The sequence below is a fragment of the Aquila chrysaetos genome, chromosome 21, assembly GCF_900496995.4.
Source record: "Aquila chrysaetos chrysaetos chromosome 21, bAquChr1.4, whole genome shotgun sequence".
Taxonomy (NCBI): domain Eukaryota; kingdom Metazoa; phylum Chordata; class Aves; order Accipitriformes; family Accipitridae; genus Aquila; species Aquila chrysaetos.
In genome coordinates, this window is record NC_044024.1 from 2,611,582 (window position 1) to 2,639,390 (window position 27,809).

General features: G+C 40.4%; 1 long non-coding RNA gene across 3 annotated transcripts in view; it reads right to left on the reverse strand.

The window, feature by feature from the left end:
• The window catches only part of LOC115333662, a 96,929-nt gene extending 75,716 nt beyond the window's left edge, over positions 1 to 21,213 (reverse strand). The window contains exons 1-5 of one of the 3 annotated variants that reach the window (XR_003920886.1): positions 21,139 to 21,213; positions 20,236 to 20,334; positions 14,031 to 14,092; positions 3,821 to 3,926; positions 1,643 to 1,773 (exon numbers count right to left, since the gene is read on the reverse strand). This is a non-coding gene — a long non-coding RNA (uncharacterized LOC115333662). Of the gene's footprint in view, positions 1 to 1,642; positions 1,774 to 3,820; positions 3,927 to 14,030; positions 14,183 to 20,235; positions 20,335 to 21,138 lie in introns of those variants that run through there. The other 2 variants (XR_003920887.1, XR_003920885.1) reach the window with 2 other exon arrangements.
• Positions 21,214 to 27,809: the final 6,596 nt, after the last annotated feature.

Sequence of the window (27,809 nt, forward strand, 5' to 3'; positions counted from 1 at the left end):
CATGGGTGACGCTGAAGACACTGTCAGCCCAACCAACAACCCGATTCTGGCTGTCTGAGAAAAAGATGGATAATCTGAAGGTGTCGAGCTCAGAGGAGTCCTGGCACTACCCTTAGGTCAACAGAGCCACAGGAGACAACTAGTCACACCAAGAAAACATCAAGAAAAAGGACAAAAGGTTACTTGAATTGAGGTTGTCCTACAGGAATAGGGACTTGAGCCGAAACCCATCTGTCTCCTACAACTAGAGCGGCTGCTGCAGGAACTGCTGTGGATGCACAGGCTTTGCCATGGATGGTTTCATGGCAGGACAAGGATTTTTACCTTTTTTTGTACTGAAAAAAGTGCTGATTCTCCAAATTACACCAGACTCTGCAGAGATGGCAGTGGTACTTCACTGTTATTTATAGCCATGGATTTATGTAAGAAGTTACATTACAAAGTCAATGTAAAAATGGGTTTTTAAAATAGAATCTGAATAATATTTTCTGCAAAATGTAGACCCACGTATTGCACCTGACCCTCACCAAGTATAAATTCACATAGTTCAAGCAACCGTTTGATATCAGATGAAGATCTAACTCTTTACACCTACACACCGTTTCTCTTTATCGCACTGGAGCCATAACACATATCCACCAAGAGTTTGCAAAAATGAAGTAGTCCAGAGAAAAATCATAGCTAGATTGCGTGAGCTGGCCCTCAATGCACTACCTCTTTCTCTCTGTGTTGCTGACTTTTGCATGGGCATGCCAGCCCAGTCTGATTAAGACAGTTCATTCAAGCAGATCCAAGCTCTGAAGGAAATCTCACTCAGATTAAAATCCAACAAAAAAAAAAAAAAAACCAACAAACAAACAAACAAACAAAAAACCAAAAAAAAACCCAACCAAAAAAACAAGTGCTAAATTTAGCCAAATCTGAGAGAGTTTACTCTGAAAAGCAAGTCAAATACTCCATTTCCTCCAGCAATCCATTTTCAAGTCAGGTTCCAAAGCCAAAATGTCTTGTTTTCTGCATTATTTTTATGTATTGTAACATCAAAGTAATTTGAGTCATTGTCAGGCTGGATGCCTGCGAGTCAAGTCATTCACAACTATGCGAGGGCTATGGTTTCTGCAACTGTAACAATAGCAAAACCTTGGAAAACTTTCAAAAATGCCAACGCAACTTTTGCTACTTATTTGTGACATTTAGTAAAGAATTTGGAAACGCAACATTTTTAGGAAAAAGTCCAGAAATACAACATAACAAAATAAAATCAACAGAAAATAAATAATGAGCCAAAAATTATTTGTACTTCCATGACGCCTCTATAAATACTGAATTGTAATAAGTTTCTGCGTAGTCTCTGCTTTGCATACAAGACATTTCTGCAGGTTCAGCGACTTTGACAGGCAGAACCTTATAAAGGCACTTTCTGAAGGACTTTAGCAGGTATTGTGTGTACAAGCATGCACATGGCTGTATGACACTCCATACAACTCTTGTGAAGTGCAAACGACAGCAAACACTTGCCCCTGATATTCTTTGCTCAAAAGCCAAGTGAAGGGTTCCTCTGTTTTATCCAAGAGCATCCTTTCTCTGCTCCTAGACCATAAGCTATTGCCACTTTCAGAAGGAAACCACACAATTTTCTTACCTTTCAGACAGAGGCTTGAATTATAGATTAGAAATATTCCTGACGAGTCCTTAGCAAGTGCAATCTTACAACAGTGCCTTCAGATCCTCTGGGAGTTGAGCAAAGTGGGAGCAATTCCCTGTGTGGCTTTCCTAAAACAAAACAGTATTTACTAAGTTTTTTAAATGGCTGAAAACAACAAAAGGACTATGGACAAGCCAAGCCCTGTCCACCAGGCACGATGCCCGTTACACACACCTCCCCAAAACCCGAACGTGTCCTCAGCTGTCCAAGACCATCAGGTTCCCAGCAGCAGCCTGTTGCCTTCCAGAAAGGCTCCTGCCCCATCCGACGGAGCGTGCGCCTGAATATCCCTAGTCTTCCAGGACTAGGTCTCCTTCTAACTATTTGTAATTCTCTCATCTGCTGAGTCCCTGCATCCACAAAACAATCATTTCAGCTTTGCAGGAGGTGGATTTAGGACCTTCTGCACTTACCTGGGACTAGCTGTCTTCTGTTGCTGCTGCTGCCTCTTGAGCTACAGCAACGCTGCCCTGCAACAGCAAGTCTATTTTATCTATTAAAGCACTACTAATACGCCTGGCCCACGGCAGATCTGCATCCCCTACGGCCGTGTGAAAGACGCAATGTTCAAAACAGCGAGAATCCATACGTCCTGTCTTTTCCACTGACCTTATGGGGCTTTACACCAACTGTGTCAACACCTGCTGGCTGACAGGTACAGGCTTTGTGGATTTGAGCAGCGAGGTTTCACACCACCACAAAGCAAAGCCTAGAGATGTCACCAGGCTTATGAATTATTTAGAGCGCTTTTCGCTAATAAATTTCAATGCATAGGTGTAATGAAAGCTACGCGGGGTTTTGCCGCATGTGAAAGAAAAAGGATTTAAAGCGTTCTCCAGACTTTCCCGTGCGTACTCAGGAAAGATTATGGAGGAAGTCTGAAAAATAAAATTTAAAAAACAAAAAAAGGCAAGAATATATTTTACCCTACAAATTTTGCCTGGGCTCCTGGCTGTTAGCTGGCCCTGTGCTATGACCTGGGGACACTGCTGCTCTCCCAGCACCGCATGGTTGTGGCTCTACATACCCAATTCCAACCATATCAGAGGAAAGAATGAACTTTTATTATCTCATGCAAGACTAGCAGTTACCACTTTTCCAGGAAATTCAGAGTTGATAGCTCTTTGCCCCAGATGTTTAACTCTAGAAAATGTATAGCATTACCATTAATCCAAGCTCCTACCGTAAACGGAAAGCAGGAGAGTCTACACATAAAACAGTTAAATCCCATACTATAGCTAGATGTCATAAAATCCACTCTTTCCAAACCTTTGTTTAAACTAAATGTTGTAGTCGTGCTCTTCTTTCTGAGATGGTCTGAAGACAGAAGAGCGGTAAGGTTTGCAGGGAGTGGTTGTGTCTTTTGTAAGCTCAAGCAGCCTAAGCGGAAAGAGGCGGACAAGCTTGCAGGCACACAAGGGCACACATGCTCTAAATAATTTATAAGTCTGTTGACAACTCCAAGTCGTGCCATGTGTTATTTTGATACTTTACTGTTCAAATCTATAAAGCTCGTATCTGTCAACTATCAAGTTCTTGTGCGCCCCAAAGCTTGTTCATTTTTTCCATCTATATCAGCCAGTCTAATAAAAGATCTTGCCTCACCCTACAGATTTGGCCTCTTGGAAACAATACGGGCTTCTTAATGTCATCTGCCCTGGTCACATTTACACCTTGGCTGGTTTACACCGGCAGTCCGAGTTGTAAAGAATATCCACTGCTAAGGGGCTTCTGTAACCTGCTACGTATATAAAATATGTACATAAAATACATGAATACTATCAAACATATAATGACTTAAAACAGATTATGGTTTTCTTTTCCCTAGCAAAAATATCTTAAATTCATAAGGGAAATATTTATATTAGTGTTTATCCTTTAAACATGGGAAAGGAAAATATTTGGAGAGAAAAATCTCTTGAAGATACCACAGTTCTTTTGTATCTTTAGTTTTCAGACCGTCACTCACATTGTTTCTCCTCAGTCAGCTCAACAGACTAATTCTATTTAATCCTTTTCTTTTTATATGTAAAATGATACAGTTTAATGCTCCACAGTTTAATATCTGTGAAGTTTTATCTTTATTTGTTTGGGAAATTTGAGTCAGATACTCACCTACTGTAATTTCCAAAGAACAAACAAATGAAAAAGGGCAGTCCATTTTCATGCAAATCCAGCCAGCTGTTTAGCTCAGGCTGCCCTTGCCTTCTGATGTGAGGATCTGCATAAAAACCAAAGTGGAGATATGATAAAATATAAAAGGCTGACAATAACATGCAAATCGAAATCAGTCATTGGAAAACTGTGGACTCATTGTCATCAAAAGAATTAGGTGGCAGAACAAAACAAAAGAGCCCTACTGATAAAAGTAACTATGGCATGATGGCTTTAAAATCTACAGATTTCTTATACCACAAAGAAAATTGAAATTAAACACCTCTCTAGACTGTCTGCTTTTAATCTTTTCCTTCTGAGCTGCTTCCTGACATATTCTCTGTTAACTTTTTTATCAAAGGTCATTTATAATCATATTTCAGAGATAAAATAAAAATTAAAAAATACATTGATTTCCTAAGTTTTAATCAAGTCCCCAGAAAAAAAAAAAAAACAAAAACCTAAAATAAGCAACTGAACACTAAGCAATGTAGTCCAGACACAGTAAAACATTTAGAGAAAATACTAGTGGCCCCTTACATTGTCAAATCTAGAACCTAATTTTGGGGAATAATTTTGCTCTCATTTAGATTTATAATTAAATCTGATGGAGAGTTTTGGGTGGTTTTGTAGCCATACAGAATAACTGCAAATCCCTGAGTTCTGATACACAACAAGGCCATGATGGTGACAGAGGGCATCCTGCAAGGATAAGCGGTGTCAGTTTGCTGTTAGATATGAGAATATCCCCTGGTTTTGGAAGCTTCTTTAGTTTTTTTGGAAGAATTTTCTGAAAATATTCAACAAAGTATTCAAATCAGTTTAAAATTTTCTTACTAAACTCTTTCCTTCCTCATCGAAAAAAATGGATTTCCATTGAAACATATTTTTCATTCCAGAGGAATAAAAACAGTTCCCCCAAAATTCCAAAACATTTTCATAGCTAGGCCACCTTAGGTAAAGAAACTTAAGGATTTCTACCTGAAGTTGAACAGGAAATAAATTGAGTTTTTACTTTTCTTTGTCTTGATATTTCATTTCTGTTGATAGGGTTGTTTTTTTTTTTTAAAAAGATAACATTAAGCAACTTGGTTGTAAAATAAGAAGATCTAAAATGAAGATGTTAAAAAAAAGAGTGCAAAAATCAGAAAACGTAGGCTTTTAAGGATGCTGGTAAGCAACCCTTAAACCAGCCTGCTCTTGGTCCACCGGCAGTAAGCTCAGCTCACGCCAGCAGCGCTGCTCAGCCCCGGAGCCCCACGCCGCCTCCCAGTTAACTTGGATTTGAACCAGTTTCTCACCGCGGTACATGAATCCCTTCCGCAGTTTCCATGTCCTCCCGTGCTTTCCCCGTCCTTGCGCTTTTGGACGCAGGCGTCAATCAAGCAGCGCGGCGTGCGCGAGACTCATCGGTCAAAGCGGGAACACCGGCCGCCTTTCGGACTGCGTGGCGTAACGCCCGCGCATCAAAAACACAGCCTTCGTTTCAAGTTGATACGTGCTTATATTAAAAACTAGGCTAAAAGATTGCTAATCCCGCATACCGAAGCACTCAATAGCTAGGAAATGCTGGAATTAAAGGTCCCTCTGCAACTTTAATTTGGCCCTTGCCTGTCTTCACTATGATGTAGTTGTTAATTACTTGCTCACAGACAGCTTTTTTTTTTTTTTTTCCAAAGAAACCCAGTCTCATAAGTGCATAGGAATGACTGTGCATGGAAATAAATCAGAATTTTTATTTTGCTGCTATCTGTAGTTGGCAGATACGCAGCGAATGAGCTGAAAGAAGCCAGAAAGATAAAAAAACGTGTCACCACTTAAGACTACGTCTATGCGCCGAAATGCAAATCCCATCGCCAGCGCTGAACCGCTCCATTTGGGTCCCCAAAGCAGCATCGCTGTATCGGCACGCCGCTGCGTCCGAGCTGCTGGGCCTTCGGTGGTGATCGCACACGTAGACTGCTTTGGGGACCAGCACCAGTATTTCGGCACAGCACTGCACCCCGGCACGGCAGCGGCTCCCCTCCAGATGTGCAACGAATCACTTAAAAAAACCCATCCCAGCAGCAGCACCCGTTCGCCGAAGAGTTCTGAGGGGTGACACCCTTGAAAAAGCAAACCTGGGGTATCTCGGCATCTGCACCCTGCCAATTTATTGGTGCTGTGGAAATAACCTTTATTTCGGTGCCTGACTGCGGATGTGTCAAATGGAGACAAGCCATTCCTTCTGCAATAACAGGATACCTCTCTGCTACTATTCACACAAGTATCAAAGATTAGTTAATTGTAAAAAGCTCCGATGAGAGCGTCAGAGGAAAATCCATAAGGAGAAGCCCAAAGTTTGGATGGTGATTGGGAAAGAACAGATCATGAGTGTGAGAAGACTGCACTTGCTGAAGGAGGAGGAGGGGCCATTTGAACACACTTTAGTGCACACCACGTAACAAAAACCAATATGTAGTATGTGTACGTATAAATATATACATAAATATGGCTGTATTAGTATTTTCTTACTTTTCAGTGCTTAGTTTTACAACCTTTGTATTCTTTTACTCTCTTTCGTATGCAATATCCCAAACAACTAACAAGTCAAGACTTAAAAGCGTTTAGCCTGCAGGACCATACAACATTCCTTCGCTTCATCAGCAAAACTAGGACCTCTAGGTGTGTCGTACCACCTCCTGTGCCCCAGCTGACAACGTCATCTGGGGCAGTAGAAAGCTTTTGTACATCACCCATCACGATAGACACGGAAAACTTACAATTTGCCAGCGTTTGCACAAAATTTTAGCACGGAGAAAATATTACTCAGTTCGGTGGGTTTCATACTGAATCAGCAAGGGGTGACCTGAGAGCAGAGAGAAAAGTCTCCCTTCCTCACCTCCTCCGGCACTGCCGATGCACGGCACGGCACGGAGCAGCTTGGTGGTGGCACCCGGTCACTCCGTATGGGTGCCGCATCCGCACTACGGTCGGCGTGGAACTGAGAGGAGACGGATCAGCCTCCGTGCAGATGGACTCAGCAAGTGCAAACAGATTTTTAACATGCGTATAAACTAGGGCACAGGAGGATTTTTTGACAAGAACCAAAAAAAAAAAAAAAAAAAAAAAAAAAAGGCGCCAAAGTAACTAACTACCTGCTCTGAAGCCTGGAGGAGCTGGAGCTGCTCAAAAAAGTTATTATAGTTTTTGAAGTTGGTGAAATAACATACTTTCCCACAATCTCTTTTAAAAAAAAAACCCTATTCATTTTAGCAGAAACTTCTAAAAAAATGCTTTAATGCACAGCTGGCACAGAAAACATCACTGCCAACATTTGAAGTCTGCCAAAACTCTAGGCAGATTCAAGCAGGGAGTTAAAACACAGAGTGGCAGGCAGCCGTCGCAAGCGCAGAGCCTCTAACCACTGCAGAGGAGACGCTTTAGGAACAGGGAGATGAGAGCAACTGTAGATTTTTGAAGGTGAATTGTTCTCAGCCCTGGTGACCATATGATATCTCTGGCTGACTAATTTTGATTAGGACTGTGAATGCCTTGATCCTCATCATTCGGTGTTAGAAACCACCCCGCTGAGGGTTTTCCTGACAGGTGATGGAGAAGGTTGATGACGGTGCACAAGAAAGCGAAGTCCTCGGCCATGGCATGAATGGGCTCGGGAGGACAAGGAGCCCAGGAGAGCAAAGCCTTGGTGCCCTGACACCGGAGCGAGAAGCAGGGTAACCTCTCCTGCAACAGCACGGGGAGGAAGGTAGAAAAGATAAAAAAATCAAGGCATGGTACTCTGGAGATGCCAGTCGCGTTGGAGGGAAGGATGTCCCTTCTTTCCTGAAGATCCTGGAGGACCATCTCTCACCTGGCCAACCTCCTTCTCCTCTTCTCTGATTTACATTTGTCAGGTTTGTGGAAGATTTACAGTTCTTTCAGAAGTGATATGCAAGTCATGAAGTTTGCTGTAGTAAGAGTAAATGTCAGTTTACTTGAGCACAATTATTTTATTGAAATCTGTTGCCTAACCAGGATTTCAAGAATCGTGACTCAGGCCTCAGGAAATAATGAAATTAGCTCCAGACTCAGGAGATTTTAAACAAAAGTATGCAACAGAGGCGGTTTTTTGGCTTCTGGTTTATAAAACCCAAGATAATTCGAAACCAGTGGACTAGCAACTCACTTTTCCCTTTTTTAATGGAGAACAAAAATTCCCATCCCACTGTTGGGGCTCAGCAAAGAGGGCTTTAACTAGCTGCTGGGTGTGGGTGGCAAAAATGTCACAGAATCCGAACCCTGAACTTGTGCACAGCGCAAACTCCTTCTCATGCCTATGGGCACGTATCTAAACCATGCCAGGCACCAAAAATCGCTCCTATTAGCACCGATACCTTTTGCGACACACAATAAGGTTTATCGGTGTTGCAGAAGCATCTCGAGGACTCGAGCAGCCCAGCGAGCCTTTGTGCTAGGTACCGTACAAAAATATTTCAACAGCTGCAAGAGGGTACACAAATGCTCAGCACTGAAAAGAAGTCATTTAGCAATAAGTACATTTTTCTTGTCGTTTAGCACAACATGAAAGTTTTGTGTCAGTTTTTATCCTCCAGATGCGTTCCTAATATTGTCATCGATAGCAGCAGTCAGTATTATACCATTTTAATGGAAAAAAAATTTCAACTCCTATTTTGAACTTTTTAATCTTTTCCTATGTGCCAGAAAGTAGAATAACTAAAGCTTATCTATTTATGCATGTGCCTAAATCTTCAATGCATATATAAATTTAAATCTCATTACACTATAACACACTGCTTTAAAAATACGGATACATTTTAAGAGTCTGCTACACATTTTTATCAAATAGGGGGACTTAATTTTTATTTTTCTTCCACATAAAGCCAGTGAAATCCTGCATGTTAATACTTCAAGAAAATAAACTTGTGTAAAGATTTGCCTATCCAAAGTACAGTATAATTTAAATTTAAATCCCTTAGAAACCCAAAGCACTGTGTTTATAATATGAGAACAGCGGGCAGTCATGCCCTTGACTGGAGGGCATGTCATCTAGTCCTCTCCTTCTCTGCAAAACCATCAGGCTGGCAGTAGTGACAGATGAACAGCTTACCATTAATTTCTCCTCTTTCATGCCTTCAATCCAAATGGTGCATATTCTCCACAGGGAGGCATCAAGGTCTTTGCCTTTATTTCTCTTGCATACTCGCACTGACTTATAAATCAAGTGCAGATAAGAAGAGAGGGCAAATATCAATCTTTTTTTTTTTCCTGGCCAGTGCCCACTGGCACACTACTGAGCTTTGACTGAAAGGTTCTTCAAATCTTTATGTGATTCATAGGCAAGGGAGCGCTCCGTGAGGACAAAACAACAAAGGAAATTTGAGAGAGAGGATTTGTATATCTTGGCTTATAAATTAGAAGCCTCCTCTCCGCAATGTTTAAATATGGGTTACCAAAAAAAAAAAAAAAAAAAGTGAATCTAAGTTGTTATTACTTTATTGAAAAAAATCCTTGTGGAATATAAAATAGGCAGCACTTCTTCGCACGCAGCTGCTGGAGCAGCTCTAATCAGAATGTTGTATTTTCCCCAAACAGGCTTTCTTTTGGGGCGCATCTCTCCTCTTTGCCACCGAAGCAATTCAATCCTTCAAAACAGATTGGCTTTTACTATTACTTTGCAGCATTAATGATTAGCGTTCATCTCTCCGAAAAAAATAAGAAATCTTATTTCAATTTAAAATACAAAGGGTCAGATCTACATCTCATGCAAACCAGCATAGCTATACGGGCTCATATGCAGCTCTGCTGATTGACAGTAGATGGAAAATTGTCCCACAATGTTTTTTAAGTACAGTGCAGACAGGCTTACTAGCTTATTAACTGTATTTTCTTTGAAACTGCTACTGCATCTTTCAAAGTTCAAAGAAAAAAAAAGATTTTTTTTTTTTTTTTTTTTAACTAAGTTTCACAAACTATCTTAGTTTGCAGTGATTTTGGGGGTTCTTTAGAGACTGACATACTAATTCTGTAACCAACCTGCCAATGCAATGAAGGGCATGGGCCTTCCTTCTCTTGCTCTCTTTTTTTTCTTTAAGTGCATTACCAGAAGAATTTTCTATTCGGTTACAATAAATTGATCTTGCATTTAAAACATATATTAAATCATTGGTGTGAGTGATGCAACATTATTACATGTCAGGAAAAAAATCTATATTATGATAGTTGTTGACAAATGATAATATTATTTTCCGGCTAAGCATGAGGTGTTAATGCTGCTAAATGGCTGCAAATGTTGACGTTAAAGGCTGCCTGCTGGCCATTTCCAGGTGACATATCTGGGGATTCGGGGCTATTTCATTTTCCAGCCTTTTTTAAGGCTTCAGGCCCCATCCATAAATTACAGCTGATGACAAAAGTGGAAGCTAACAGTGGCAAAATTAGGCCCACAGGCAAAATAATTATATATACAGCCTTTAGCAGTGAGGGAGAAAGCCATCAATCAGCCCCCAATTATTCACTAGTTAATCAGCTCTGCCCTTCCTTTATTGAAGGGTTACAGTGTAATTAAGTTGGCAGCATCCTTTTAATTCATCAAACATACAACACATGGCGGTGTTTGCTGCAATCAGGGGACAGCACCTTTGTGTGCCTGACCCCTAGCACTGCTGCAGGAGAGGAGGAGGAAAAACTTCAGAGGTAAGAGAGACTATTTATGCGAAAGCAGAGCAGCCCCCGGCCGGGCAGCCCCGCCGTACAGAGCCACCGCTGAGGGTAGGCACGGCTTTAATAGCATCCCCGCATTTCACCCGCGCGATAAACGCGTGCGTGAACGTACGCGTAAACTCGGCGGGTGCAGCCGCTCCGGAAAACTTGTAGTTCATCGGGTTATTCCCGTATCGCTTAGGGCGGGCGGTTCTAGACAGCGGCATTTATGGATGTAACACCCCGAGCCTCTCTTCCCGGCGATCCCTCCCTGATAACGGAGCGGCAGCAGAGAGCCGAGCATCGCTCGGGGGTCCCTGGATTGACGGTGGACCACGACAGACAGGCTGGGCGCTTCCAGGCCGTCAGAGCAAACACAGCCAAAATATACACATCTCCAGGAAATGATTTTGTGGAAACCAACCTCAAGGAAATAACAAAAGCGGTTATTTAAAGGCAGTAGGCAGTTTTGTGTCCCCTCTCAGGTTAATGGCATTGGATTTTTATATTATACAGCAGATTAGTATTTTCAGGGGGTTTTGCCGGTAAGGAAGTATTTGGACATTGATTTTATCTCACCAGTAATGGAAATGACTCGAGATATTGCACTTTTCTATCCATACTAAATTTTAACCTGTGAACGCGTGCAATGGCTATGGCTTCTGTGTTTGTATGTAAACGCAAGTAAAGTTATATATTGTGCATGTCTTTTTTCCTCCCTATATTTACCTGGCCATAAATCTGTTTTCCTGCCACATATACTTTCTGCTCACGGCATCCTTAGAGACATTAAATGTCCTAAGTGTCCTTCCTACCTTGCAGAATAGATACAGAATTATTTATTCATAAACAAGCTCTGTGTTTCTAACCTGCTTGTAATAATGAAGTCTATAAAATCATTGGCTATACCACATGATGAGGGCAAACAAACCCAAAGCCCTCAACATCTGAATGCACCGGGAATCTCAATGTTTGGACGCGCTGGCTTTTTTGACAAAAATCTTTATTGCTCTCAAATTAGAAGTGAAAGAACATTACCCTGCTGGACACTCTTTAATGGTTACTTTACCTCACTCAGTCTGATTGAAGACATTGGGAAGGTTCTCACTAGATACTGAAATACCTTTCCTAAAGATGCAAAAATGATATTTTGTTTTATTTTGGTTATTTCGGGGTGGCTGGGGGGTGGGCAGAACAACAAGAATCACATGGCTATCCACAAATCTCCCAAATCTCTAAGACACCAAGAGCACAGCCTTGGCCAGATCTGGCCAACAACCGTCGGCAGCCCCATCAGCAATCCCTGCTGGACCTGACCCTACTCATTTGCACGTTACCTGGAACCTCACCAAAGACTTATGATGATGGGTAAACATGAAAGTTAGACATCCTTTGCTCTATTCTCCCGTTCAGCAATTTTACCCCACCAGACACCCTATAGTACTCTGACTTTGCAATGTTCCACGTTCTCTGGAGCTGGGAGCTCAGACGAAGAGAGGAAGGACAGAAGGTGGAAACATTGGCTTTCCTGGCCAGGAACTGCCATCATCTTAGCGATATGAGTTCCCCCAACAGCTAAGGCAACCTGATGTTCTTAAGTCTTTGGCTTTTTTGACTGCTAAATATCCATTTGGACAACGTGCCACCATCTTAGCCTAGGAATTGGCTTGGTTTGCCGGATCCCATGGAAGGAGACCTCTTGCCGACAGCCACTCGCAGAGATTTCCGATGCTCTGCCGTGACCCATTTTCCTAACAGTACTGGAGACTAAACTGAGCCACCAAACGTCAACGTGAGCTACCAAAGAGCCTGCCCCAGCAAAGAAATTTGCATAAAGTAAAAGTTATAGTCCTGCTAACAAAACACTAGTATTTAACTATTTATTTCTCTCCTCATGGTACACGCTCTTGTTTTTACTCTTTGGGGTTTTTTTCATTACAGAAACTTGGGCTGCGCAATTTAGATCCTGCATTATCTCAATGTCAATAAGTATCATCTTTTCCTAAAGAAAAAGCATGCCATATTGCAGTCAACCTAAGTCATAACTCAAGACAACACAATCATGTCATAATATAATTTTATACAATGAGATTTTATCTGTTGTTATTGAGGGTCATTGAATTCCGTCTGTCGTTGTTATGTTATTGAATAGGTTCAAGTAATAGTTTGTACTGATTATCAGAAAGTATGTTTAAAAACTGTCACTATGTTTACATCCTTTGGGGTTGCATTTGAATTATGCAGCTAAACAGGATCAAGCAGTGTAATGCAATGAAGTACAATTCCTGAGAGAAACTGCAGAATAAAGTTTATATGAATTCTTCTGGAAAAAAAGGACTTTGTACATGCTGGTTCTGTTTTAAATGTAAAAGACCGGATATACATGGAGCATATTTAGACTTCTTGATGCTAAGCATACAGTGTATTCCCAGATGAAAAACAATGACCACAAAAGAAAAACTTCATTATCCAGTGTGAAAAGTTACACATGTGCAAGAATAATTGTTTACAGCTGTATTAATTTGAATTTTAAAAATATTAAAAAATTATTCAAATCCATTAGGTCAACATGGTCAAGGATAACATTTTTTTTGTGGACAAAATTCATGTTAGGGTAAACTGCCAACTGCAATTTTTAATTACGCAATACAAAATTTCCTAACAGTGAATAAGAATGTAAACCACATCATATTTTTTCTTAACTACCTAATTTTTCTATTTTAAGATACAATTTAAAATTCATTGCATCTTGGTTAATTAAATAAATTATCCATTTGGAAAAAAGACAATTCAGTGTGCCTACTGGAGCTGAACACAACAGCGCCAGTTGCAATAGTATATTTTGTTTAATTTGAATAATGTTTTGTTTTCATATATTTTCTATTAAGAATATTTTAGTCATGTTCCTATGAACGTGTTCACTTTTTCATAGGCAATTTTTAAGTAACAAGATAATGAACACTAAGGAAACACATATTATGTGCAAATTTATTCTCTTGGCTGTTTGGCTTAGATAATATACTGAAGTATAACCAGAAATAGCACTAGCACTCCCACTAGGTTTCCAGTTAAGACACTGCACTTTCATTAAGCACACAATTTTTCTGTTGCTGGTAAGAGATATCACCATCTTGTTCAGTAGAATTTGGAAGAGTCCTTTCTAATTGCTATTTTCTAGCGATAACTGTTTTCCTAAGAATAAAACAAAGCTATGTATTTATGTTGCTCAGAGAAATGAAAAACAAAATAAAAAATGAAAATTCAGTCATCTTCAGGTTTTATATAATCAAGAATAGATCTTCTTTAGGGTACACGATCATAGTCTCCATCTGGATATTCATATTTACTTATGCAGAACATCAAATGAATTCAAGTGCACATACTAATAGTTCCCAAGATAACTTCGAATCTAAATACAGTTTTTATATTAGAGGTACTGAGGATAGTGTGGAATTAGAGGGTAAAATACCTTGAAGCATTCTGGTAATACTCGCATGACTCCTCTTTCCACCTCACAAAAATGTATTTCAGCTATCTATGAGTACTCTAGAAAAGAGATTATTTGGAATAGTTATGAAAACACAACAATTGATCAACCTGGAAATTGGATATTTGGGATAAATCCTAAACAGTCACAAGTACCAAAATGCATGTTTTGCATGGGCAATAAAGATTACATTATACCTGACTTTCTAAACAACTTGAAATAATATTCAAGGAAAAATAAGCTTCCTTACAGACAATTGCAAAAAAGGAAAATCAGACTAAGACATGGAAGTGAATTATTTGCTTTGATTAGCACACAAGGCGAGAGGTGGTCCTCGCAGCATGCAGACTTTTTTTTAACCAGCAAAGTTTCCTACTTGTTGATCCCATGGCAAAAATATCACCTTGATGTGATCTTTTCCAAAAATAGAATCCATGAAATGTATTTGTTAAAAGGATGAGAGCTACAAACCCTGTATGGAATAAGTATCTAAACGGCCCAAAGTTACATCACGCCAGCCAGCTCATCACAATATTACACGATTCATACCTGGGAATAACAGACATAAACATAATGTGAGTTGACAACAAAAGGAGGCAGAAAACTTTGCATTCTCTTTGTATAAACTCAAAGGGGAATATTAAGCTGAAAAACTACATTACACATATAAGATGTTTGCAGGGCTCTTGAGAGGATTTTTCTTTGCATTCACACAGCAAGAATGTGTTTCAGCCTAATGCATTAGATTCATTTGTTTTGTTGAGTCCAGCTAATGGGATGAAGATAAAGTGACTTCTAGGCAGAAAACCTTGTTAATCAAAAACAATTTGGGCCACTTGTACATGTTGTTCTGACTTTCTGAGTAGAAACTTCCATTTTTCACAAGAAACGCACATGCATGCAACAAAAAATTTACCACAGATTGCATTTCATTTTTGGACAGCTACTTGTAGTGTGAGTATATGAATGATTTTATCTGAGATATCACCTATAGACAGATTTTTCCTCCCTAAAACAAAAGCCCCTTATCTTTGGGAAAGACTTCTTTCTATTTTAAAGGCTAATTCCAAGATGTAGTTATAAATGGATACACTTCTTGATATATTTTGCAGAAATTTGTGTAACTTGATTGCCTACTGGAAGCCAGGTTCACATCTTGGAGAGAAGAAAACCTGAAGAAAATCGCCTAAAACTGTGCTTAAAGCAGAATAATTTTGCATGCTGTGGTTGCTCCTGGTGCCTTAATGATTGGTAGCTTGACAGTTTTAATACATTATCTTAAGAGACAAGGCGAAGGACTGTGCCACTGCCGAGGCAGGCACGAGAATGGAGTAAATGGCCAATAAGCATTTTGATCTCTTTGGAAATGTCATCTTTTCCACAAATTATTAAGATTGTATGCTGCAATAAAAGACACTCAGGAGGAGAGACTGTTAATATTAAAAAACTAAGCAACAGTAACTAATGAAGCAGTCTAATGTTTGTGAGTGAGAAGTAAATGTAAATTTGCCAGGGACATTTATTAAAAGTAAAAGCAGAAAAGCGTTGAAGGCAATATCTTGCATTTGTGTAAAATGCATAAATTAATGAATTCTTCGTGGAAGCCTTTTTATTCTGATTAATAAATCCTCTCTTACCGTTACAGCCCAAACAAAGACATTAAGAAAAGAACCAGGCCATATTTCCTCCTTTACCTGTTTACATAGTCCCCTGCTTTGCTCTTACGCTGTATTTACATTTAATTACGAGGTCAGAGTTAGCACCTTATCACTGTATCTATTCGACTGCTAACACTGCGCTTACATTTAAAACAACATATTTTTTTCCTGGAACGATGCACCTATTAATATATACTGGCGTTAGGGCCAGCATCCTCAAACAGAATATTAAACACCACCACCTCTGAAGCCCACCTTGTACTTGGTGCCGCTGAGTTAACTTCAAGCAGCACACTTTTTCTTTTTTTATAGCCTTAGATAAGTGTAGCGGTTGCAATTCTCTCCTCCGTTTCTACAGCTGGCAAAAGGAGTCCCCACGCTGTGTAGTATTTGGGGCGTATGCGCCTGGTTTTGGCTGCGGTCCTGCGCCGCTAATTCTGCGGCAGCAGGGACGTGTGGCTCAGCCCAGCTGGCAAAGAAGCCTCACGTCCCGCGGCGTGATCACAGGGAGACAGGGATCACCTCGGCATCGGGCTTGGGTTTGCTCCGGAGCGAAAGCGATGCATCGCGCACCTCCTCGGCAATGTCTTTTTGGGGGGACGTCAGCACGGAGCACGGTGCTCGGCAAAAGCCATCCTGGAGGATGCGAGGGATGAGCACGGTCAATGCTCCAAAAGGAAATCAGGTGAATGGGAAACGTTAACAGGGAAACAGAAAATGCTCCAAAATGTTGTTTCTGAATGGCCCCACTGGAGACCCACATACCAGCTATGTACCTCGTCTGATGATTTTTTTTTGTCTGGGTGGGATTTTTGGTGGGTGGTTGTTTTTTTAAACAAGAGCACAGTGCAGTTTATGCTTTGCTGTCTAGCAGTAGCTCATGGCACTAAATCTCTACCCCCTTTTACACACAAACACCTGTATTTGCCTTTATTTCTCCTCGTCCTTGTTCTTGGGAAGTGGAGAGGCTGTGTTAAGGCAAGTCGGTGTACAGCAGTAGCAGATTTAACAGAGCCTACCTGTGCCCCTCTTTTCTTTGCAAATTCAGACAAACTAATTGTCAGATTGTCCACGTCCATCTAGACGAGTGTGAAACTCTCTGTTTAGTCTGGGGGTTTAGATCTCCATCCGTTTATGCTTCCTCTATACTGGGTTAAAATCTCTGAGCAAAACTAAAAATCTGCTTGAAGAGGGAGTAAAGTCAGTCAACAGAAAGTTTTGCAGAGTTTCAAATGAATTATTAAGTCACTTTCTGGAGTCTACAGAAAGAAACCCAAAACTGCCCTTGGGATTTCAAACTCCAGTGAACTTGGTCAGTGCTCTGCATCCCTAACAAGTCTTGTAATCAGACCAAGGGGCTTCTTTGTGGACCTTTTTTTTCTCCACCACTCTAGTAAACACATCTCTTTTTATCCCACTTACTTTTGTTTGCACGGTCCATGTATTTCTTTATCTGTGTTTTCAAATGCTGTTAAACTCCCCTCAGTATTTCTGAAGAAAGTCTGAAACTCAGTAACTCGGTATTCCCGAGGCAACCTGCAATAACAACCAGCTCAGGATTGCAAAGGATACTCAGTCAGGAAAGGGATTTCATTTCTAGTGGGCAATTGCAAACAACAAGGGAAATATTATTTTTTTAAATTAAGATAAATACCTTAAATGGTGTACTATTAAAATAATGTGCCCAGCTTACACAGACCTAAAAAAAGAGGCCACTATCAAATTTTCTCTCTTTAGGGATACGCTCTCGTTACCAGTACAGAAACATTAATCACACTGAGACTGCCTGTTGGAGTTACACTTAAAAAACGGTCCCTTTGTCCCCATCTATCTGGCAGCCCCTCTTCACCGCGACCGCCAAGGCTTCCAGCACCGCTCCTCTCCGACGACCGCTTCATTGCGGGGTTACAAGGAGTGGGATGAAACTCCTTGTTCTCTCCTTAACACCGGTAATCTAGTTGTTATATCATCCCCAAACTACTGTACACATCTGTAAATGCCACCCACCGCACTGCGCCCGAACGGGCTGCCTCCTGCACCCACTTCTGTGTGCCTTAGGAGCTTCTCTAGAGTAAGTAGTACAAGGCTAATAATGGGACACGGTTAGATGGGCTGGAGAAAAAAAAAAAACCAAAAAAAAACAACAGGAGATGAGCACAAAGAATTGCATTTCTGCGAGGAGCCGGTGCGGCACGTTGACCTCAGGCACGGAGAGATGTAAAGCCGGTGCTGTGGGTTATGTGAAATCGCGCTGAGCGCGCACCGAGAACAGACCCAGCTTTGTGGGTCAATATGTTGGGGCAAAACTGGCGTGGTAAATAAAGCCTGTCATACACCTGCACCGTTCTCATTTAGCAGGTGGGCCTCTGGATATAAAAGAAAATAAATAACCAACACTGAAAGCAACAGTCCTGTCCTCTATTCTGCAGGTCACATTACTTATATACACTAAGTAAGGCAATGAGAAAATAATGACATGCAATAGAGTTAAAAGTGAATGCCTTCATCCTTTTGTTGTTTATCAGTTAACAAAATGACATTATAGAGATGCTTTATGTATTTATTGAAAGGGGAGAAACATCTATCAAAGCTCATTTTAGCTATTGTTACTGCCATCAGACTTGTTCTCTTCTGCCATGAGCTAGAACAGGACTGTCAGCGAGAGATGACTGATATAGGCAAATGATTTTGCATCATTTGAGATACATACAGAAATATAATCATACCCAAGGTCAAACATTAGAAAAAGGTTGGGCATTTGGGGCAATGAAAGCAATGCTGTCAGATATTGAAATCTCAGCAGGAGATTCAGCTCCATTAAAACTGAATACACAATTACTTTCAGCTTGCTACTTTCCATGCATGTATAACTAGTTTGTTCATCTTGGTGCCCCCTGTGTTACAAAAGGTAAGATTTGAATATTTTGAGGAATGGGTATGATACTCCTTTCACAGGAGTCTACATAAGTGATAAAATGGCTATATAATACATATGCAACTGGTGAAGCACTTCAACAATTAATCTACCTTGAAGAAACAGACCTAAGAGATATAAGTAACTGGCTCTGACCAGGTATCTTTAAATTCTCCGCAAGTATTTAGCTGACTTTACGTGAGCAGCCTTCCAGAAGATGCTCCTTTGGTGACCAGGAAAAGAAAGGCTCGGCGTGCCTGCTAAGCAGTGCCGTTGGAGTGGTACGACGAAGAAACAGAACCAGAGGAAAGAAACGAGGAGAGAAACTGATGAAAGATCATTTGGAAAATGAATTGTAAGTGGATATTAAAAATGGCAAAGGGGAAAGATGACGGGAAGGGCTTGTCTCAGCGTGGGGATTGCACAGGGGGAGCGAAGAGAAACTGCTGGAGTTACTGGTATGTTCAAATTCGGTTATTTTCAAAAGCTTCACTAGTTATCCATAAATTGTACAGGTATGAGAGAAACTCCATGTGCACTTGGCTACTTGTGCTGCACTCTGCCTGTTGATGCATCTCTGATGAGACACTTCTGATCTTAGAGCTGCCCAAAGAGCTTCAAACTACAAACATTTATGAAAAAATTCTTCCTCTTAAGGGATGCTTCCTCCAAATCTGGGCTTTTTATCCAGGAGAGAACACTAGCTCAGGCTATCATTCAGGCATTTCAGACTCCGAGATCAGTGACAGTCCAGTATTTTGTGATCTCAGGATCAGGCTAAAGAGATAAGCCTTCTGATCTTGACTTAGAAACTAAACAATTCTTGTAATATTGGGGAGATTCTGCATTTTTATGTGCTTTTTTTATTTCTGAGATTTCTACACTGGAATTCAAAAAGGAACCTAATAGTAAAGTTCCAAATTTTACAGAAAAAACAAGATCCTTGTCACTTTCAACTTACATTTGCATGTTTTAATGTTAAGAAATTGCACAAGACTGAATTATATGGTTATGAGGTTTCTTGTATTGACGGTAGCCTCTACAAATCTTCAACTTATCTATGTACTTCATACCATCGTTTCCTCATCCACCATTTAGTTACGAGTATCGGTGTAACATCTAATGCCAGGAACATACAAATCATTTCACTTATCATGTGATTTTGACATATTACCATGCAGAGTTCAGGCAAATTAATTTCTAACAGTACTCCCAAAATTTCTAATTCACACAGAATTTTTCAAGAAGCAAACATTATTAATAAATAATTTGGATTAATATTAAATAGTTTTATTATTTATTGAAGTTATAATAAATAAAAAATATCCATGTTGTGCCCCCTCAACTATTCCAGTATGATGAACAGTAAGATATTCATCTACGTTCACAGCTGCAAATACCAGAGAAACATTGGGAACATCATTTCCTTTTCCCTGCTAAAGCATTTGTTCTCCACCTGCAAAGGCTTCGAGGCACCACACTAAATGAAAAAAAAAAAAATTTCGAATTTTGAATTTGGAATAGATGGGAAACACTATTTCTTTTTTTACAGATTTTTACCCATGGTGACTTTTACCTCCTCTCAGTTAGGGAGTACCTGGACCCATGGACTTACTTCACCATTGGCAGTTAGGTAACGTGTCACTCATTCACTCTTAAATCCCCCAACCACTTCGTGTGCGGTTCTGCTCATGCATTCTTCTGCATATGTATCCTAAGCCATAAGCAGCAACAGAAAAGATGGTATAACACTTTTGAAATGACCTCTGTCATTGTTTTCTTGCTTTCCTGTACAAACAACACAGTCTCCCCTAGCCAACATATCTCACTTTATATACTTGCAGCAAAAATTACACCAGCTGTAGGAACCTGGTGTGCCACGTACTGGAATTAAAGATGTGCCAGGACAGCGCTGACAGCCAGGTGATGTTCTCCATGCCAGAAGACACAGCACAACATGTTACGAAGAAGTGAAGATCCTGTATGCACCCAAAAATCCAGTTTTCTGAAGTAGTCGGTCTAACACAAGTTGTTTTGTCTCCCTGCAATCCTTGTCTCTTTTATGCTACCAACCACCCTCCTCCCCTCTCACGTGGTACCTAAGCAGACCAGAACCCTTACAGTTCCCGCATGGTCTAAAAGAGAAATAAAATTAAAAGTTACTACCTGTCACAGCTCTGTGGTTAACTACATCTTTCGCATCGGCATCTCCACGGAGCATCCCTGGGGTCACGGGCCCCCAGGCGTGTTCTTTCCCAGGTGGGAACCTGCATCATTCCACCTGGGGACCACGGTGTGAAGGCTGAGCTTCCCTTACAGTCCCCTGCCAACAACCCTCCTCGGGCTGACCCACTATTTCTTCTTGCAACATCTTATTACCAAACACAGAAATAACGATAATGTATAGTTCTGCTTCCTTAAAGGCAAAAACATATTTTTGAGAAACGTCTCCTAAAAGAACAAACCAGCTTGGCTGTGTTACCCGGCAGCAGTATAAGAGATACAGGTAGAGATTCACCTTTCTTAATTCCAGGCAGTGCCTCCAGCCGTGTCTCCCGACCCAGCCTATCCGCTCCTTTCTTTGGGAAGCCTCTTGAGCCAAAACAAGACAACTATTAAAATATTTAATTCTTCTAGTCGGCCAAAGCCTGCTGATTTACAGCAGTTACTCCGACTCCTCTTCCCTGGGGACTCCAGGGACTCAAGTCGTGTGCGTAAACATGTGCACATGTACATGTGTGTACATATATGTGTGAAGGAGAGAGATCACCTAAAGCACTGGTAGAGCGGTCTTTTTCTATTTTTAATTTTATTTTTTACTGCTCCACATGTCCATGGTGTCTAACACATCTCACCGGTCTTTGAAGTTTCCACGCTTTCAAGGTCTCACATCTGTCACGCTATCAGTACCCTGCCACAGATGAAAAGAATATAATTATGGATTTAGTGTAATCATTGATTTCTGGGCTCCAAATCATTCAAAGAAAGGTCACAAGTCCACATGGCTGCCCCTTAGGAAAAGGATTTGCATCTGACTATTTTATTTAGCTGAAGACACCCCCAATTAAACATAGAGTCTCTTCTCTTCGGGCTCTGCACCTGAGGCAACTTGAAGACGACGGATCAATCTTCCCCATGCCAACTGTGCCTTATTTGCACCGCGCTGACACCGCTCCCACCTGTTACAGGCAGTAGCGGTGACTTTTTGCTCGCTAGCCCCCTTTCATTTGCTAGGCAGCATCTCCCTTTGGAGAACTGCCACGGCAGGACGTGGAGGACGTGCATCTGAGGAGCTGCACTTTTGGGAAGGTGGCAGGGTGCCAGAAGATTGTGCCTGAAGCAGGGGAGCTGCTGTCAACCCTTCAAACGTTTAACTTACTGCAGTTCTCGGAGATCCGCAGTGCAGATGTAAAGACATAATTTTGCCCACAGTGTTTGGATTAGCAGTAAATCTACTAATCCAACACAATATCCAAGGGGGCATGGCTAGATCTATGGGTTCATAAATTCACACCACTCCTTTTATTATTCTGGGCCCCAGATGGTTTCGAATGGGCACGGGCATAATGAGATCTTGGAAGACATTATTATATTCTTAGGTCAAAATTCTCAGTCCAATCTCTTTTATCAGGCTCAGAGCCTTTGTGTCCCTGAAGTGCTAATACTTTATGCTGATTGACTATGCAGGCTTCGGTGGGAGTTCACATTATTTTTGATACAATTATTATTGACAGCAAAAACTCCACAAAAAAAGAATCCCATTTTATATTACTTATGGTATCACACTGTCTGGAAAATACAATGCCTGAGACCTTCATTATAGTTATGTTTTCATAACAAAACAGATGAGAGGGGGAAAAAGAGGGCAGGATAAAAGTATTATTTTAGTAACGGGAAGACAAAGTATGAGCTTGATCATAAAGACTAGTGAGCTTTATAAATGCATCTTTGAACTGAGTAAGGCTTTTTTTTTTTTTTTTTTTTTTTTTTTTTTTTAAATAAATGGTTCTTTGAACCTGGCAGTTGTAAGGAAGTGAAACAGAACAAACTTTGAAAAGTGTGCTTTTCTGAGTCTCCTTACACCATATCTGGCTGAGAGTACAGGTGGCCAAGCACAGAAAGTTCCTGCCAATTTCTAAAGTTACACTTTTATCCACTAAACAAGCATCCTGATCCGGGTTACCAAACAGGGCACTCAACAGGAGCCTCAAAGCGCACATATTAAATATCACTTATTCCACAGCCTGGGCCATCCAGCTTAGTAAAGCTTGATCTAATACTGTTTCACCCTTTTCCTGTGCTCGCTGGATTTTGGGTAATGGACCTTCCCAGGAGACTACTCTCAGAAAGTATCTTCTTGTAGAGAGTGGATGCACATGCTTCTATTTTAAAAAGCACATGTTCAGCACATTTCGCTTTTGTGAAATGGAATATGGTTTAAGTTTGTTTCAATAAAAAAAGGGATTCTGCTGGAAGGACTTATGTCAAAGTGCAAAAGGTTTTATACACAATGAATAGATCTTTTTCTTTTTTCTCTTGAGCGCCAAAGAGGAGACACTAAAATGAAATCTTTCTGCCACAAAAACAGTTGCTGTTTTACACACAGAGAATCTACAAGGCAGCTTGTTATGAATTCTCCATCTTTGTATTTATTTTGGATTAGACTGATTTAATCTAAGAGTCACATCAAGAAAGCCAGACCTTGTCTTTAATGAGAAACCTAATATGTGTTCACAGTAAACACTTTAAATGTCAAAGTTTAATGGACAGTATTCAAAGGCCATTATTATAGTAACTATGCTTTTATATCAGCATGGCTGATGAGGAGTAATTCTTTTAAAGGCACTCTTCAAAAAAAAAAAATCAATATAAATGTTAAATAATAATCATAAAAAAATCCCTACAGTGCATCTTAATACAGAGGAAGGACAGTAACAAAAACCTACGTAACCAGTAGATCCAAAATCAAGCCTTGGCAACGACTATTAACATGAAAAGAAGTATGAATTGTGTGAGTACAGTGCCAGGTACCAGTGAGCTCTATGAGCAGAACAAACTTGTATTCAGCCTTCTTGTCCCCCGAGCTAGCGTCTAAACCCACGTCGGCCTCCCTGAGCTCGGCTGTTCCCCGCTCTGTGCCGTCTACCTTCAGGTCCTTCTCACCCAAAGAGGCATCAACCACACTCATACGGTATATAGACATATGCATCCCCTAGGAGTAATTTCTTAGTGCATAATTCAAAAATTCTGCATAGCAAAACCTAACAGAGGAACCTTATTCTTGGTATAAAAACTCCTAGAGTCTCCCGTCTTACTAACAGGAGCCTCATCCCTAGGTCTTCCAGCATGCCTTCTCCAGCTCCCTTCCCCGGGACTCGGGGACAAGGCACAGCGTGGGGGGTGCTGGGGTGGAGAGCTCGACCCAGCAGGCACGCGAGAGCCCTGGGGTCATTTTTGCTTGAGCTCTGACTAGATTGTACTGACTAAAACCAGTATCTCAATCTGCTGCTTTTGCGATAACTCCCTGCACGGTCTGATCCATCCTTTGTCCAAACGCTTTTTATGCGTCCTGCATTTCCATACATACTTTATGCCCATTATATCACAGTCCATTTGCAGATCTATGGTGGACACACACATTTTCTCAACAGTATTTAAGGAATGCACATATAGCGGTTTCATAAAGATCCTTATGCATATTCCAGCGTGATTATTGTTCACTGAAACAGAAGGTGGAAAAGCTCTGGTGTGCCTGTGTGAAGATCTGTCTTGATCTGGAAGGAATTGCTTCATACATTAGTCACAGAATCGAAGGCTGTGACATCATGATGTTTATCAGAAAGAAGAAAGCCTGTTCAAGCAGACTCAATTTTTATTTGCAGTCATGGATATGTCTACCAATTTATAGATAATTTTATTTAATTGCATTTAGAATCAATTGAAGCAGTTCATTTATATGGAATGATGTAGCCACCAAAAGCTACTGTTTACTCATTCCCTACACCGAGAAACTTTCCCTTTGGCAGCAGGGTTGAACTTTAAAGGGAAGTGATAATCGTTACATCCATGCATACTGAGAAAGGCACCAAAATAATTCCTTTTCAAACAGATTCAGAGAGATCAAAACCTCTGGTTTATGGGGATTCAGTCTCAGTAACTAACACAATGCCATGCTATTTTATCTGGACATGCAGAAACTACAGAAATGGGGAAAAGAAGAGAATTTCTTTTTCCAAGTGTTGTTACAATATGGAGTCACTTGAGGAAAATGAGTAATTAATGCATATTTATTTAATTTGCTGGCTAACCTTTGTGTATTTGCTATTTCATTTTGGTTACATCTCTGCTCCAGTCTCAGTTGCCTATGGTTAATAAGGCAGAATACACTGCAGATAACCTGCAACCCTGGAATTTCCAGAATTATCCTTAAACGATTCTTAGAGAACAGCAAATGGTACAAATGTTAATTGGTTCTGACTTATTTTGCTCTGTAGTACGCATCTCTCTCGTTTTGTTGCCAGCTGATAATAAAAGGATATAGTTCTTTGGCAATGAATACTGACAGCAGTGGAGTGGCATGAAACTGTTGTTGTATACGTAGGACCTGGTTCTCTGCTAACTAATTTCACTACAAATCAGATCTGTCTCTGCTGAAGTCTACAGTTTGCACTGACGCAAAGCATGTCGTACCTAGGAATAGATGAGGTCCATACACTGCACGTGTAAATGAAGAAAGTGTCAGCCCTAAAAGTCTGCTATTGATACCCACCAGCCGCAGCAGCCACTTAAAAGGGATGTGGCATTGATTATCTGTCGGTTCCACGCTCAAGCTCTCGACTCAAATTTTTCAGATAACAGCAGAAATGAACAAACTTTTCATCTGAAGCATGCCAGCTAGTTAAAAAAAAAAAAAAAAAGAAACAAAAAAGGATAATAAATTCTTCAGTGAGGCACGGTTTTGCTACCTTGCGTTTGTGGAATCCTTGAATATTCCTATGAAGCACTCACCAGCCAAAGACGGACAATACTCAGAAACAGTCAGGATTGGCCTCCCAAAAGTTATTACCCTCTTCTTGTCCTTTGAAAAGAACTATGTGGCCACAACTCTGAAAGAAGTTAAAAAAGCACTGATTGATCACAAATGAGAAATTTGTGAAATCCACAAAAAATGTAAAAGCAAACAAATGACAAAAAATTACTACTGCATTTTAGTATCTGGATTAAAATACACGGAGTGCACTTGATGAAACAGCATATGTGAAGATGCTAAGAAGAGATGCAGTATCATCTTCAAACGTCAAATAGTAAATTAAGAACATGCAAGCAAAAATTCTCCAAATAACCTTAAAATATTTGTTAGCAGTTGTCTTCTCAAATTGCAAATTTGCATTTTTCTCATTGGCTATATTTGCATTTAAGAAAAAAAAAATCCAGAAGTGATTGTCCTTCACCTCTCCTTTTTTTTTTTTTTTTCTCCCAGCAAAAGCTAGCTGCTCTTGGGACATCTCATAGCCACAGAAACACGTCAGAAGCCTGGACAGCCCTTACACCGCTATCTTGTGCCTGGGGATCAGCCAAATGGGGTGTCCCTCAAGTCAAAAGTGGGAAGGGGGAGGTCAGCCCCTTTACTTGCACCCATTTGCTGGACAATTTTGCATTGCTGAGGATCAGCTACTCAGCTTAATGATGTTATAATACAGTGAGTTTAGATCCATGCCTGCTGTGCCTGCTTTCTGAGGAGTCAGAAATGAAAGTAACGGGAATCTGTTTTTCTTGTATTTAATATGTTAGGTCACGTCCTTTGTTCAGTTTTAGATCACAGAGATTACAGAATTCTCTCTCTCTCCAAAACTTTGAATCATTTTCTCACATGTGATATTGTTAAAATTACTTTCTGGCCTCTTTTCAAATGGTGGTTGCTGAATGATATACACTGAATACTAAATAAAGTGAAACTTTAAATATCCTGTGCTCTGTGCTTGTACCATTCAGCCTTGGAATGTGCTAATTCTACGTGTTCAGAAGACAAAAAAGTCCTTTTAATTAGTAGGTGAGCATATAAAGTCAATGCTATTGTAACCTTCGAAAAGCTGCTGATGTGTAAGAAGGAACTTTGCTGGGTGCCTCTGACACTATGAAAAGAAAGTATCACATAAACAGAAGGTGTGATAAAGGGTAGCACGAGAAATTGGCTCATTTCTGATTCTAGGATCTATTGTTACATGGAATGAGAAATGGATGGAAACCTATCAACCCCAATGCCAAGATTATGCAAAGCTAACTCATGCAAAAGCAAAGCCACAGAGTAAGTGAGAGCTGCCTAGCACAGTGCCCAAAAGTATTAGAAAACAGATGTATTTTCCAATAAAGCAGATCAGTAAAACAATTGATAACTGAGATGAGTTTGAATCTGGATTTTCTCATGAGAATTGCTGTTCTGTTCACAGCACTGAAAATGGGTGGACAACAGTGCAGCTGGTTTTTCAGGAGGTTGTTTTTTGTGTGGGGGTTTGGGGGGTTTTGTGGTTTGTTTTTTTTTTTTTTGGTTTTTTTTTTTTTAGGATTCCATCAGAGATGATTGGCATCTTCCTTAAAAAATAATATTTTTTTTTCCACATTTCCACATTTTGGTTGTTCTTGCTTCAGTGACAAACTGCTCGTGCAAGAAAAGTAGCTCAAAAACACTTTTCAGCCTGAGCAACTAAAAATAATCCATCCCTTTTCAGCAAAACCTGAAGTTTTGAGATCCTCTAGCTTACAAAGAGCTATTCCTTTTCACAGCTAAAGACCACCAGGATACAGCTGTACTAGAGTTCCTGTCCCAGTATCTCACCTAAGGCACTGAGAAAGTTTTAGGTATCTTCCTCTTTTTTGCCCCAAAACCTCAGGCTATCGTGCCTTCAAAACTATCTGCGTTACCAAAATTGGAGCAAATTCCGATGCTATCAGGCTTATTGCTGATGTTTGTCAGGAGGACATCAAAGAATTAAAATGCTTTTTTATGCACGTGGACATAGGAAAACATGCATTGCACAGTATTACTGCATGGGTGATGGTTGTAGCCACTCTCTTCTACATTACATGACAACGTAAGTATTTCACCGTTGCCATTTTACTGTAAGACATCTGGGTCCAGGTTTTCAGATCCAATTCATTTAATGCTACAAGACTAAGTAGGTACCTACACCC